The sequence below is a fragment of the Ambystoma mexicanum genome, chromosome 12 (genome assembly GCF_040938575.1).
Source record: "Ambystoma mexicanum isolate Mex_15411 chromosome 12, UKY_AmexF1_1, whole genome shotgun sequence".
NCBI lineage: Eukaryota > Metazoa > Chordata > Amphibia > Caudata > Ambystomatidae > Ambystoma > Ambystoma mexicanum.
In genome coordinates this window covers 33,658,296-33,671,804 of record NC_090936.1, presented here as the reverse complement: position 1 = coordinate 33,671,804, position 13,509 = coordinate 33,658,296, and the positions used below count along the sequence as shown (strand labels likewise).

General features: G+C 44.3%; 1 protein-coding gene across 3 annotated transcripts in view; it reads right to left on the bottom strand.

Annotated features, from left to right (window-relative positions):
- The window catches only part of TTLL8 (tubulin tyrosine ligase like 8), a 732,112-nt gene that overhangs the window by 206,766 nt on the left and 511,837 nt on the right, over positions 1 to 13,509 (bottom strand). The gene's annotated exons all lie outside the window — the stretch shown is intronic.

Genomic DNA, 13,509 nt, shown 5'->3' with positions numbered 1-13,509 from the left:
TGCATAACATTTTTTCTTTATTTTACAAATAGCAGAAAGCATTTCTATTTACGTTTAGTTTTTATTTAGCAAAAACCTAGCTAGAAAGCAACACAGCACTGTCCATATAATTAAGACAGACTGCATTGAGGAGGCTGCTGTTCACGTGACCAGGCCCTGCCACTCATTTGCTTCGCCCACCACCAGTTTTTACGACCTTCCAGGTAGCTTCTTAAGGACTCTTGACAGACTACATTGAGGAGGTTGCTAGTAACATGACCAGGCTTTGCTTCACAGTTTCCCAGCCCACCGCCAGTTTTCGCGCCTTCCAGGTAGCTTATTAAAGGCACTAGGCCAGCTCCAGGTAGACTGCATTGAGGAGGCTACTGTGTGTCATGACTTGGACTGGACTGATGCTGATCCCACAGGCCCTCACCAGGAGTTCCCTGCTCAACCCTATATTCACATCTGAATCGAGAACCCCAGGGAAGGGAAAGGGGTAGTGGATAAAATAACAAATTCAGACACAGCAGACTCCTCCCGACCTCCTGGCCTAGCTCTGGTATCTGTAGTGGAACAAATACACCAGGTTACATTTACTTAATGTTAACCATATGAACTACTATAATGTCTTAAATGAGTTACCTTATTACCTGTTCTGCCTCTGCTATTAGCCTAGAGGCATGTTTTATGCAAGGTTTGCTGTATTCTTTGGATGACTGATGCTTTGTACCCAATATAAAAAGTGGAATGCAGTCTATAGTTCTCTCACTAACCTTTCAATGAAGACTAAATCTCTGAATCCCTGACTCTTTTTCTATGGTAATTGTCTTCCTTTTAATTGCTGAAAAGTCCTGCCATTTCTGTGTGCTTCCTGCCAGACTTGCTTGCAAAGAACCACTTGATAGTGAGCAATGGTTTCATAGTTTATCACAGTCTGATTTGAGGATTACTGAGTTGCAAAAAAAAGTAAATATCTTTAACTTTGTACACTCTTTGTGGAAAACGCTGTTCTCTATTTCGTTGAATCGCTTCGGAAGCCAGAGTGAAATAGACGAGCACGCGCCTCAGCAACCGACGAACAGGTGGGCTGGGAAACCTTGGTGATCCCTGCTCAGACTCCGTAGCATTTCTCCAGGTACCGCGCACACAGATTTATACTTGCACTTTGTTACATGCGCAACGCTGGTCCTCTTACTTCAGAGAAAACCGTTGTGCCTCTCTAATTCCCTATTGTTGATGCATGTCTGTATTTACAGCGCACACCACTTTTCACTAGCGCCCCTCAAACTGAACAACACTGGTTCTCTTTCATCTTGGAGATCCGCCGTGCCCCACAATCATCTGCTTCCTGCCAACGCGTGCCTGCATTTACCCGCGCACAATAAATCAGCAGTTCACATGCTCCGTAGCTCTCAGAAACTATTCACACATGCAACAAACTTACTCAGAGTGACTCGTTTAACAATGCACTTACTCATAACAACTTGGCTTGCACAGAATGTTCAACAATACATAATGTACAGTTTTTTCAAATGGAAAAACACAGTTCTGTTGATTTCCACAAGATTTCCCCTTAACAAATCATACGAAGTTCATTTCCATTTGGCACAGCTGTATGGATCATGTACTGTTCAAGCTCACCCTTTAAATTCATGTTTACTCTCAAACTGTTACGGTCCCACCTGCGGCCTTCTTAAATACTGAACCGCTCAGCTGCAGATGTCTTCTTACTTCTTGGGTTGAAACTCTGTGCTCTGGATTGGGCCTAAATTAAGGAGCTATAAATTACACAACCTGACAGAAAATTACTATGGCTAGGGATGAAAGACAGTTATAGAACCCTGAGTTCAAGCAAGGCACTCCAGGCTATTGTTCTCTTCATCAATCAGATTAACCCTGTACTCCATCATCTTAGCTGGGGAACCCTGCCATACTTAACATTGTGAATAAAACAGATAAAAGAAATAAGTCCCCTCCAACTCCAGACACCTTTCCTAGATGAAAAACATCCTCCTACTCTGTGAACCACCACAGGCACCTTCCAGACCTGACAGTACCCCCTCCACACACAAAGCCCTGTTCCAGGGCCTGGCTTAGTAGGAAACCTTCTATGAAATGTCCTTACCAAGCGGGATGCATGTACATCTGCCTTGTCTTCCCAAGATCTTTCCTCTGGTCCATAACCCTTCCAAGCTACTAAATATTGGAGCTATCCTATAACTACTCTTAAATCTAGAATGACCTTGACTTCAAATTCTTTTCCATTATCTTCTGTAACTATAGCTGGAGGTGGTCTTCCCAGACGAGTTCCCTCCATACAAGGTTTTATCAGACTCACATGGAATGTTGGATGACTCTTGATATTCAAACTTTCACCTAACCGCTATTGGGTTAGCGATTCTTTCTTATTTAAAATGGACCTATAAACCGTGGGCTGAATTTCATTCTCCCCTTCAAATGTAAGTTCTTAGTGGACAGTCATACCCTCTGCCCAACCCGATCCTGTAGACCACTTTGATCTTTCCGGTCAGCAAAAGTCTTGTATTTTAGTTTATTATTTTTAAGAGTTATTGTGGCCTCCGCCAATCCATCTCTAATACAAGTCAACATGTCCTCAACCGCTGGGTTAGAACATTTTAGTGGCACCACCTGCTTTAAGAATCTGGGATGATAACCATAATTTCTGAAGAAAGGTGAATAATCAGTTGAATCCTTAATCGAGTTATTCTAACAGAATTCTGCTAACGAGAGTAAATCTAATCAACCCTTCTTCTCCTGCAAAAAACATCTCAAATATTTCTCTAATTCTTGATTCACCCGCTCCGTCTGCCCATTAGTTTGTGGGTGGTAACCAGAGCAGAGCTGTACTTCATTCCACATCTCCTTGTAGAAAGCCTGCCAAAATATAGAGATAAACTGTGGTCCATGATCAGACACAATCTGTGTAGGCAAGCCATGCAATTGCACAACTTCTTGTAAAAAATGATTTGCTAGATTCTATGCTGAAATCTCTCCCTTCATAGAAGGAAATGTCCTGCCTTGGTCAATAAATCTACGACCACCAACAATGCAGTACAACCTTGATGTCCGGTCCTGACTTTTCTTGTCCGTGGGAGCTGCTGAACCCCACAGATCCCTCAAGACTGTTTGATCAACAACTGTGTAAATTACTAGCTGAAAAACTAACACTCCCAAGGGAAAGGGGAAGTGGAGAAAATAAAAAACAACAGGCTCCAATTTCTGAATGGCTGTGAATCTGCAGAAGGGAAGGAAAAAGGTTAATCAGAAAACAGCATAACCTTCAAAGTCTCTTATCCAAAACTACTTCATAGGAACAGTACCTGTTAACCCTCCATTAACAACTTGGAGGATGTTATTTGCAATTGTAAGTAACTTTGGTTATTCTGATGAGTTCTTAGGGTATCCTGCAATTAGACTTGGATTCTTTTGAAGGGAAGTTAAGTTCCGAATTGCAGAAAAACACCTTATCCTCTCAAAAGGTGACTACATGACATTCCAACTCCATCATGTTCCTGTCTTGCGGGTAAATGAAAGCACAGCCAGCAAAACCCAGATCTCAACTCATGAATAAACAGATACCTGGAATCAACCCTGGACATAGCATCTTTCACTTCCCTTTGAAAGTATTCCAACAGAGTTCCAAATTGCAGAAAAATACCTTATCCTCTCAAAAGGTGACTACATGACATTCCAACTCTGTTGTGTTCCTGTCTTGCGTGTAAGTGAAAGCACAGCCAGAAACACCCAGATCTCAACTCATGAATTAACAGATCAACACCTGGAATCAACCCTGGACATAGTGTCTTTCACTTCCCTTTGAAAGTATTGCAGCAGAGTTCTTAAAGTATCAATTAACCTTGTTGCTCTTGCACTGTCTTTCTTTCTTTAAAATAAAACATTCAAGTAAGAATGTCTTCTTTCATTCACAGTTTTTTAACCACGCATTTCCACACTGCTGTAAGCCAGCATGACTTCTACTTGCAAGGATTCTTTGCATGCAGCTCACATGTCAGGTTCAGTATTCATTCAACATGTATTTTACAGAATGTCTTTCTTAGTAAGTATAGGTGATTTCCAGCAAACTAACACTTGGCAATGTCTTTAAGAAGTAAACTCTCTGCAGCAACCTAAATACCTAACTCACTAGATACCTAATGAAGATAAGAAACTTGATGGAAAGGTAATGCTCTTTCCACTTGAAACAAACGCTGCGCTCCCACCAGATTAACAGCATTGCCTGTCCCACGTAGTCCTTGATCAACTGGAAAGCAGATTTCAAGGATCTCTCTGCCAAATCTTATCATAAAAACCTCAAATTGGGCCTAAAACTAGGAAATTAACAAAAGCAGGACCTTACTACTAGGGAATGAACAATGAAAGGCAGTTTAGAATGTTAGTGCTGCCCTGAGCCCCTTCACTCCACCAATCAGTGAGCAGCTTCACTTCCTCCGTGATGACTTGGGGAATTCTCACTCTGTAAAAGGGAGGTTAAGTACAACAACAAATTATGAATTCCCTTCTCACAATGAATCAATCTTTTTACCTAACCCAGACATACTACCTATCTTACTTCTCACATACATTCAGACCTGACACTTGATCTCTTGGAAGATCCACTATGAAATCCATAGAGATTGTTTACCACGGACTTGGAGGAACAGGTAAACGATTGTGCAGACCAGATGGTTTCTCTCCACCAGACTTCGATCGGGTGCAAACTTCACAAGTTTTAACATATTCTTCAGTATACCGTCACATATTTTCCCACCGAAATTGCCTGCCAATGTAGACTCATGACATTCTTGTAAAATCTCCTCACAAAGCTCCTTATTAGGTAAGTATATTTTGGTGTTCAATCCGTCGTTCAGGATCTTTTTTTACCCAGGACAGAATTTCCTCCTCAGGCATCCTCAGGCATCTCCTTCAAAATCTTCATAAGAAATTAATCCTCTTCCGGAGTGGCACTTAAAATAAATCTGTCCTCAGCTAGCACTGGTTCCGGCTGGGTTTTACACTCTATTTCACCACCTGAAAATTGTCGAGATGAGGCATCTGCCTTTCCATTCAAGCACCCAGGTTTGAAAGTTATAACAAAATTATAGTCAGAGAAGAACAGTGATCATTGTAGTTGTTGAGGTGACAAAGTTGTGGCCGATTTCAAGAAAAGCAAATTTATATGGTCAGTTAAAACAGTGACTGTGAATTTGGCTCCCAATAAATAGTGCCTGCATGCTTGAAAAGCCTTTTTAATGGCTAGAAGTTCCTGATCAGTAATTGTATAATTCAACTCGGTAGGAAGTAATTTTTTGGACAAGTAAGCCACAGGATGGAACTGACCAGTCTCTGGGTGTCTTTGAAAAAGTACTTCTCTGATAGCCAAATTGGGTGCATCAGCCTCCACAAAAAAAAGTTGTAGTGGATCAGGGTGTAACAGTATTGGCCCAGAAGTAAAATTCGTCTTCAATTTTTGAAAAGGCTGCATGTCCATTTCCAATCACTGGGGAGAAATAACAAATCCTAAAAACTCCACCTCTTCAGTATGGAATTGACTCTTCTCCAACTTTGTGAACAACGTGTTCTCTCTCAATCTTTGTAGAACCTTCCTAACATGTTCTTCATGTTGCTGTAAATCTTTGAAGAATATCAAAATATCGTCTATGTACACCACTACAAAGGTGTCCAGAAACTCCTGCAGCACGACACTAATACAAAATTGAAATGCTGCTGGGGCGTTACATAGACCAAAGGGCATCACTTGATACTCAAACAGGCCAAATTTGGTTCAAAAGGCTGTCTTCCATTCTTCGCGCTGGCGTACTCTCACCAAGTGATAGGCTCCTCGTAGATCTAACTTGGTAAACCGTGACGCTCCTTGAATCTGATCCAACATCACTGAAATCAATGGTAATGGATATCTGTTCTTGATTGCTATCTTATTTAAAGCTCTGTAATCAATACATGTTTGTAAAGTGCCTTCTTTCTTTGGAACAAAAAACAGTGGAGATGCCCCCGGAGACTGGGAGTGTTTGATAAATCCTCTTGCCAAATTCTCCTGAATATAATCCTTCAAAGGCTCATTCTCCTTCTACGTCAGTGCATAAATGCGACTAAACTGAATTTGAGCCCCTGGTTCTAAATTCATCTTACAATTGTAGTCTTGATGAGGAGGTAGTTCATTGGCTTCTTTTTCATTCAAAACATCACTAAATTCCTGATAACATTCCGGTAACTTCCTGACAGCAGCCATAATAGAATGTACAATTGCACCCACATTTACCAACCCTGCCACTACCTCCCACGCCTACTTGAGCAACTTTCTTGAATTATCATTTCTTTCATACAATTCTCCGTACAAAATGTTAAAGTAAATTCAACTACCCTCCTACCCCAATCTATACAAGGGTAATGATACATCAACCAGTGCATAGCTAAAGTAACTTTTAATTGGGGTGTATCTATCAATTCAAAAATAATGTCCTCCCAATGTCCCCCTGGCATTTCCATCTCCAACAAAACTGCTTTGTGTTTAATCAAACCAGAGGTTAACTGAGACCCATCCACCGATCTCACCTGTTTGCCCTTTCCTTAAGAACATATGGTAGATCCATGGACTTGACTACATTCCAATCCATGAAATTCTCTGTAGCACCAGAATCTATTACCACCGGGCCAGTCCCCTTTAATAGCCCTTTAACTGACAAGGATACATTTAATGTAAGGTGCAGCACTGCTGCTTGAATAGTGTTGGCTACTTGCTGACTTCTCGAACTGCTGGATGGTGAAGGGGTCTTGGGACACCAAGGACCATTTCCCACAAAATGTCCAGACCTACAGCAATACATGTATAAACTAATCGATCTACGACTCTCCTTCTCATCCTTAGACAAAGGCTAGACTAGATTGGCTTACTAGTACCTTCTGAATTCCCAGTTCTCAACTCTCTACGTCACCTCTTCCTCTGTCGACTCAGGTAAAAACTTCTTCAATCTGCATCACTAAATCCATCAGTGCTTCACAGGAAGTAGGTCTATTTACAATGGTGGCTCTACGACCTTGATAAAACAATGAGGCTTGTTTCTCCTCAGGCCAACTACTTCTAAAACCAAGGATTTAAACTGATTAATATAGCTCACGAAATCATTGGTTCCTTGTTTGAATTCTAACAGTTCCCCATCCACTTCTTGGGACAACTGACGACTATCAAACATTTTCTTAAATTCTAACTTAAACGCTGACAAATCCTTTAAGAATGAATTTCCTTGACATACTAATAACACGACCAAGCCGCTGCCTCACCCATAAAATAAAACAGCATAAAGACTATCTTAGCTGAATCAGTAACAAAAGCCTCTGGTCTACAGAGGAAATTAAGTTCACATTGAGTCAAAAATATTTGACACTTCTTTGTATCCCCTCCAAAGCATTCTGGTGGTGCCAAAGGGACCGGATCCAACTGTGACCTCATATCTCCCTTATTGGCTTCCCGAGACACAGCACCTTCAGCTAAATCTTCTCTAACTAGCACTGAAAGCTCTTGAAAGAGACTCTCGTCTTCACTAGACACATGTGATGTACCTTTCGGCCCTGAAGTTGGACACTTTAATATTTAACTCTAAACAAGCCTGCAAATCTTGATTCTCCCTCCTAGCAGCCCTTGTCTCCTTTCTTAACTCTTTAATCATGTCTCTTAGAGAACCAGCTAAGGCTCATTGGGATCCATCTCAGCTCAGGTGGATATTTTAACGTGGGCATATTCCATGACATCCTTAACCGGTTCGTGGTGGTCTACCTGGATAACATTCTGATCTATTCACAAAACCAGACGGAACACGAACTACATGTCAAAACAGTGCTCCAACGTCTTCGGGATCACAAACTGTTCGTAAAGGCAGAGAAATGCATATTTCACGTTACAGAGGTGGAATTCCTAGAGTATGGCCTCACTAGCAACGGGGTTCGTATGAGCCAAACCAAAATAAGTGCAATCGTGGAATGGCCAGTACCCAAATCTGTCAAAACTCTACAATCATTTCTGGGATTCGCAAATTTTTATAGGCGTTTTATCAGCGGCTTTTCAGAAATCTCTGCACCGCTCACCTCCCTGACCAGTGCCAAGGTGCCATATGTATGGTCCTCTGTGGCCCAGAAGGCTTTTGATCAGCTAAAAGCCGCCTTCACTTCCGCCCCTGTCCTCAAACTTCCCGATCCTGATCTTCCATTCTTTGTGGAGGCTGATGCCTCGGCTATGCTCTGGGTGCGGTGTTGTCCCAATCTTGTCCTCATTCGGGCGAGGTTCAACCCATTGCCTACTTCTCTCGCAAATTGATGCCTTACGAAAGGAACTTTTCCACTACGGAACGCGAACTCCTAGCCATCCGAGACGCTTTCTTGGAATGGAAACATCACCCCCTGGGGGCTAAACACCCTGTGACGGTGTACTCGGATCACCGTAATCTGTTAGCCTTCAAATCTATGAAATGTCTTACGGCCAGACAGGCACGCTGGCATTTATTTTTGTCGCAGTACCAGTTTGTTATCACCTACCGTCCTGCTAAGGCCCAAGTGTCGGCTGACACTCTCTCCCGCCTCTATGCGGGAGACCAGTCCCAACGGCCCGAAGCACTCCCTCTTCTACCTAACAAGGTTGTCTGCGGGTGTTCGGTTCAGCCGTCTTTGCGTTCGATTATCCTTGAATGTGTCTCGACTCATCCAACAGAAATCATTGACTACAACCTAGAGTTGGTTCAAGGTTTGCCATTCATCCAAGGGCGCGTCTTTGTTCCATCAGATCAGACCCGAACCTTGGCTCTCCAGTAGTCCCACAATTCTTTGGTTGCAGCACACCCAGGATGCCAAAAAACCCTTGAGGCACTGCGGCGTTGGGCCTGGTGGCCTTCCATGCCACGCGACGTAAAGGACTACATATTGACCTGTGCCGTATGCACCCAATGCAAAACCTCCACAACCAGACGGTGGGGTTGTTACAGCCTTTGCTTGTTCCGTACAAACCTTGGCAAATGGTGTCAATGGATTTCATTGTGGAGTTGCCCAACGTCCGGGGGCACGACACCATTTGGGTGATTGTGGATTACTTCACAAAATATGCACTGTTCATCCCTTGTTCTGGCTTGCCCTCGGCTCGAGAATTGGCTAGACTGTTCATGACGAACTTGTTTCGTTTCTTTAGATTGCCATCGATCATTGTTTCCGATCGTGGAACCCAATTTACCTCACGGTTTTGGAGGGCTCTTAGGACTTCTTTAGGCATCGAGGACAGATACCATCCTCAGACGGATGGGCAGACTGAAAGAACCAACACTACTATCGAACAGTTCTTACTTTGTTTATGTCTTCAATTCCAACAGTCCTGATTCACTTCTCTGCCTTACGCTGAGTTCGCATTCAACAATTCCCTGCATAGATCTACGGGGGTTTCTCCCTTCTTTGCCCTGTATGGTTGCCATCCTAGGGCACTCCCACACGATCCAGTATTGCCAGCTATCAACCCAGCTGCAAGAGACTGCGTAAGAGATCTGGATAAGATACATCGGGACGTCCGCTGTCATCTGCTCCGAGCTCAAGACCGTGCTAAAAAGTATGCGAATGTGCATCGTTCCCCGGCAAAGAACTATCACAGCGGCATGAAGGTGTGGTTGTCGTCCCGTAACTTACGGATTGCGGGCAAATGTTCTCTTCTGCCTAAATACGTGAGGCCCTATACCACACCTGAAGTTAATAACCCTGTGGCGGTCAAGTTGTCGCTGCCACGTTCGTGGCACATTCACCCGGTCTTTCATGTCTCCCTGATCAAACCTTTTATCCAGGGTACCCGTTTGCCTACGCATCCTTCACCAATCATGGTGGATGGTGAGGAGGAGTGCAAGGTTTCACGCATTCTGGACTGCAGGATGTCTAGGGGTGCGGTATTCTACCTTGTGGATTGGAAGGGTTATGGGCCTGAGGACCGTACCTGAGAACCTTTATCTAACCTACATTGCCCGGAGATTTTGAGGGATGTTCATTCCGCCCGGGGGTTGCCTGTGTCTTTGGGGGAGGATGCTGTTACACTTCGGGCTCCCCTGCAGCGTTCCACTCATTTGCAAGCTCCTTTGTGGAGCAGGTACAGGTTGCCATGGAACCTGCACAAACAACGGCGGAATCGGTGTCAGCTGACACATCTTGTACGTAGAAGACATACGGCAAGACATGCCCCCATACGGCTTTAAAACCGCTGTCTTTCAAAGGTTTTGTTGCTGCTAATTAGCGTTACAGCTACTGCGGTTACACCCGTTCTTTCCTTCATGAAATCTTCCTCACAAGACCTTGACCTGATTACCTGGTTCTGACCCTCGCCTGGCTTCCGGATTGAAACTCCTCCTCCTTTTCTGGCAATGTCTACTGACTGCTACGGCATTGACCCGGACTGCTCCTGACCTGCTCGCTCTTCCCCCTGGTCCTTGTCGTGCTCTCCTGGTTCTAGACACGGAACGTTATTGGATTGCTCTTCCTGCTTTCTGCTGCCTCTCGCGGCACCTCTCCGGCTTGCTGTCAATAGAACATTATTCTTCCGGCTCCAGCTGCCTCTCGCAGGTTCTCCGCTACCAGCCACCCGAAGCACTTCAACTACTCCGCTCCTACTTGAATGTGTGTGTTCTCAGGTAACTCACTGTAGCAGTACCTCGGGTGAGCTCTGCCAACGCCATCTTTGCCTTTAACATACCATTTACTTACTGCTCTGTGGGGAATTTCCTTTTGCTGAATTCTGGGACACTAATTGGAATATCAGACTTTGTGGACTCACCATCAAAGTGCATATTAACGCTTCATTCTGCACCAACCCGACACTAGTGCGACCCTCGTGCCACCCGGGCTTATTTCCCTGTACTAATATTCCTGTTTGTTATTTTCTCCTGCCGTTGTCTCCAATCCTGGACATTTCTCAACCCTCTTCTTGCCCACAACTCAGATCCATCCCGGGAAAGCTCGACTCCAATACCTGCCCACCATTGGTATTGGCGGTGCGTGTTCTCCCCGCTCTTTTATTCAATTGACATCTCTGCCTGTTCCAATCGAAACAGCAGAGAGGGACGTTGTAGAAAAGAGCCCCTCTTTTGAGGAAGCCTGAGTCTTGTACTCAGGGGAGCTGGAAGCGAAGGGGGAATCGATTCCTGTACTCCCATCATCTCCAAGGTCATTCACCCACATCCTTGACCTCCTACGGAGTGGTGAGTAACACCTCATCTCGTACAACAACCTTGACGCCCTCTTCATCACCAAAACATGGTTTACTCCATCCACCCCCATGTTTTCGATGTCCTCTGTGATGAATCTGTAGGTTTTGTCACTTCTTCTTGGGGGAGTAACCTCCTTTGAGGCTAGGCACGTGAGTCTACTAAGCAAAACCATCCCTAAGGGTTTGGAAAAGCAGGACCTCACTAGGAGTGAAACCTCCCCTCCATGGTACACGGACTCCCATTCTGGTAAGGAACTCCCTATAACGGAGACATTGAGGCACATTACAAGTATCCCGGTATCCCGCCGGTAATTCCGGCGGGATACTGTGAAACTGCCCCTATTGTCTCTGTTGCTTGATATCCAGTATTACCAGTATATTACTGGAAGCGGAGACAGCAGTAAGTTCCCATTCCATGGAGTCGCATAAGACTCGATGGGATGGGATAACCTGAATGAGTGGCCCCCGGTTGCACTGGTGCCGGTGATTCCAGTATTTCTTTGCCGGAAGAAGCCTGATTTACTGGGCGATCATGCCCTGCCGGTAGATAAGTATCCCCACCGGCAAACTCTGGTTTCCCCAGTCCGGTAAAAATGCTGGTGCCGGCATTACCAGCAATTTTCCCAGCATTTTCACCAGACCGGGCACCTCGTAATGACGCCAGTTGTCTGCATCTATGGAAATACCAGAAGTGCAGCCACCTCGCTGGAGCAGGACCTGCTATGGAGCAGGTACGTGGGTTGCTTCCAGTAGACCAGACCACGTGAAGGTGAAGAGGAATGAAGACTCTAGATCGCTACGTGGGGCAAACAGGTCTAGAGATGGAGACGAATATAAATAATGAGAGTGGTTACAGGAGCCCTAAAAACCTGAGCCTTGGAATCAGCAAAACGGCTCAAAGCCACACGCAAAAACTAAGAGAAAAGTATACTAGGAGGGGATACACATACCCCTACGAATCAAGCAAGATTCTGAAAACAAGATAACCCAGGCAGCCAGGAGGCCCCTAAAAAGGAAGTAAGGAATCTTTCCAATGGGTAACCAGTATCCCTCTTCTCTAGGATAACCGTGGCGGGATTTCTTAGAGGAAGATCAAGCCACCACAGTTCAGGTGTATCTTAGTCATATCAGTCATTGTTGTCACCTAAATACTAAACAGTGTTTATTCCTTTACAGCTGGTGGTCATAGTGGTGCGTGCTCCCGCTTTTTTAAGTGATCGGCCTCACTTGGCTGTCTGTTTAGTACAGTCTGGGGGCATATCATTGAAAAGAGTTCTATCCCTTAACAGAGAGGAGGCCCTGGTTTAGGTCTAACTGGGTCTCTGCAAACAAGTCCGGGTCGGGTCTCTGCGGTGTACTGTCAGGTACTGTCAGGTTGGAGTGACATATTCTTTACATACAGTATCATATCCTCATTTACATTGGGTCAGGGGAGACACATATTTACATACAGTATCATATACTCATTTACATTGGGTCAGGGGAGACACATATTTAGTATAGAAAGGTTTTAGGAAGTTATTATGGGTTATATTTTTAAACAGCCAATTTTGCCCTTAACCTTCATTGCAGTCTATGGAGATTGCCCCAAGCCAAGATGGAGGTTCTCAGTCTAAATTCTGATTGGCTGGAGATTGTTTATAGGGAGGACAATGAACATTCTAAACTGCCTTTCATCGTCCTTGCCCAGCTGAGAGGTCGTGTGCCTTGTTGCTCCTGCTTAACTTTGTCAAGGGTGACAAGTTTCTAGCAGTTGAGCGGAAGATCTGAAAGTATAACAGGAGTCGTGTTTGGAGTTTGGTGGAGACACAGGACAGGAGTCAGAAACTTCCATTTTTTCTGAGAAAAGAAGTTTTCAAGTCTTATTCACAAGATAAGTGACTTTCCAGTTTTGTTGAACTTTGTAAAAAGATTATATTTATTTAAGGGATTGAAATCAAATCGGTATCTAAAAAGATAGAAGCGCGTACGTTTGTTTTTATCGCTACGTGTCAAATCAAACTAGCGCATGAGTTTTTTGTCCGTTACTTTTCGCCCGCGCTTGCGTCTCTGCGCGTGAGAGTGAAGCGCAAGCGTGTACTTTGGACTCGCGTTTACTGTTCGTTTACGCAAGGGTTTTTTCTGCGTGATAAAATAACCGCGTGTGTATTTTGCGTGTGTACGTATTTAATTGTGAGTTGGACATTAGCGCAAGTGCGTTTTACCCGCAATTGAATTGTCAGCGCGTGAGTGTATTTTGCGCGACTTGGAGGGAAGAGCGTGTAATTTTTATC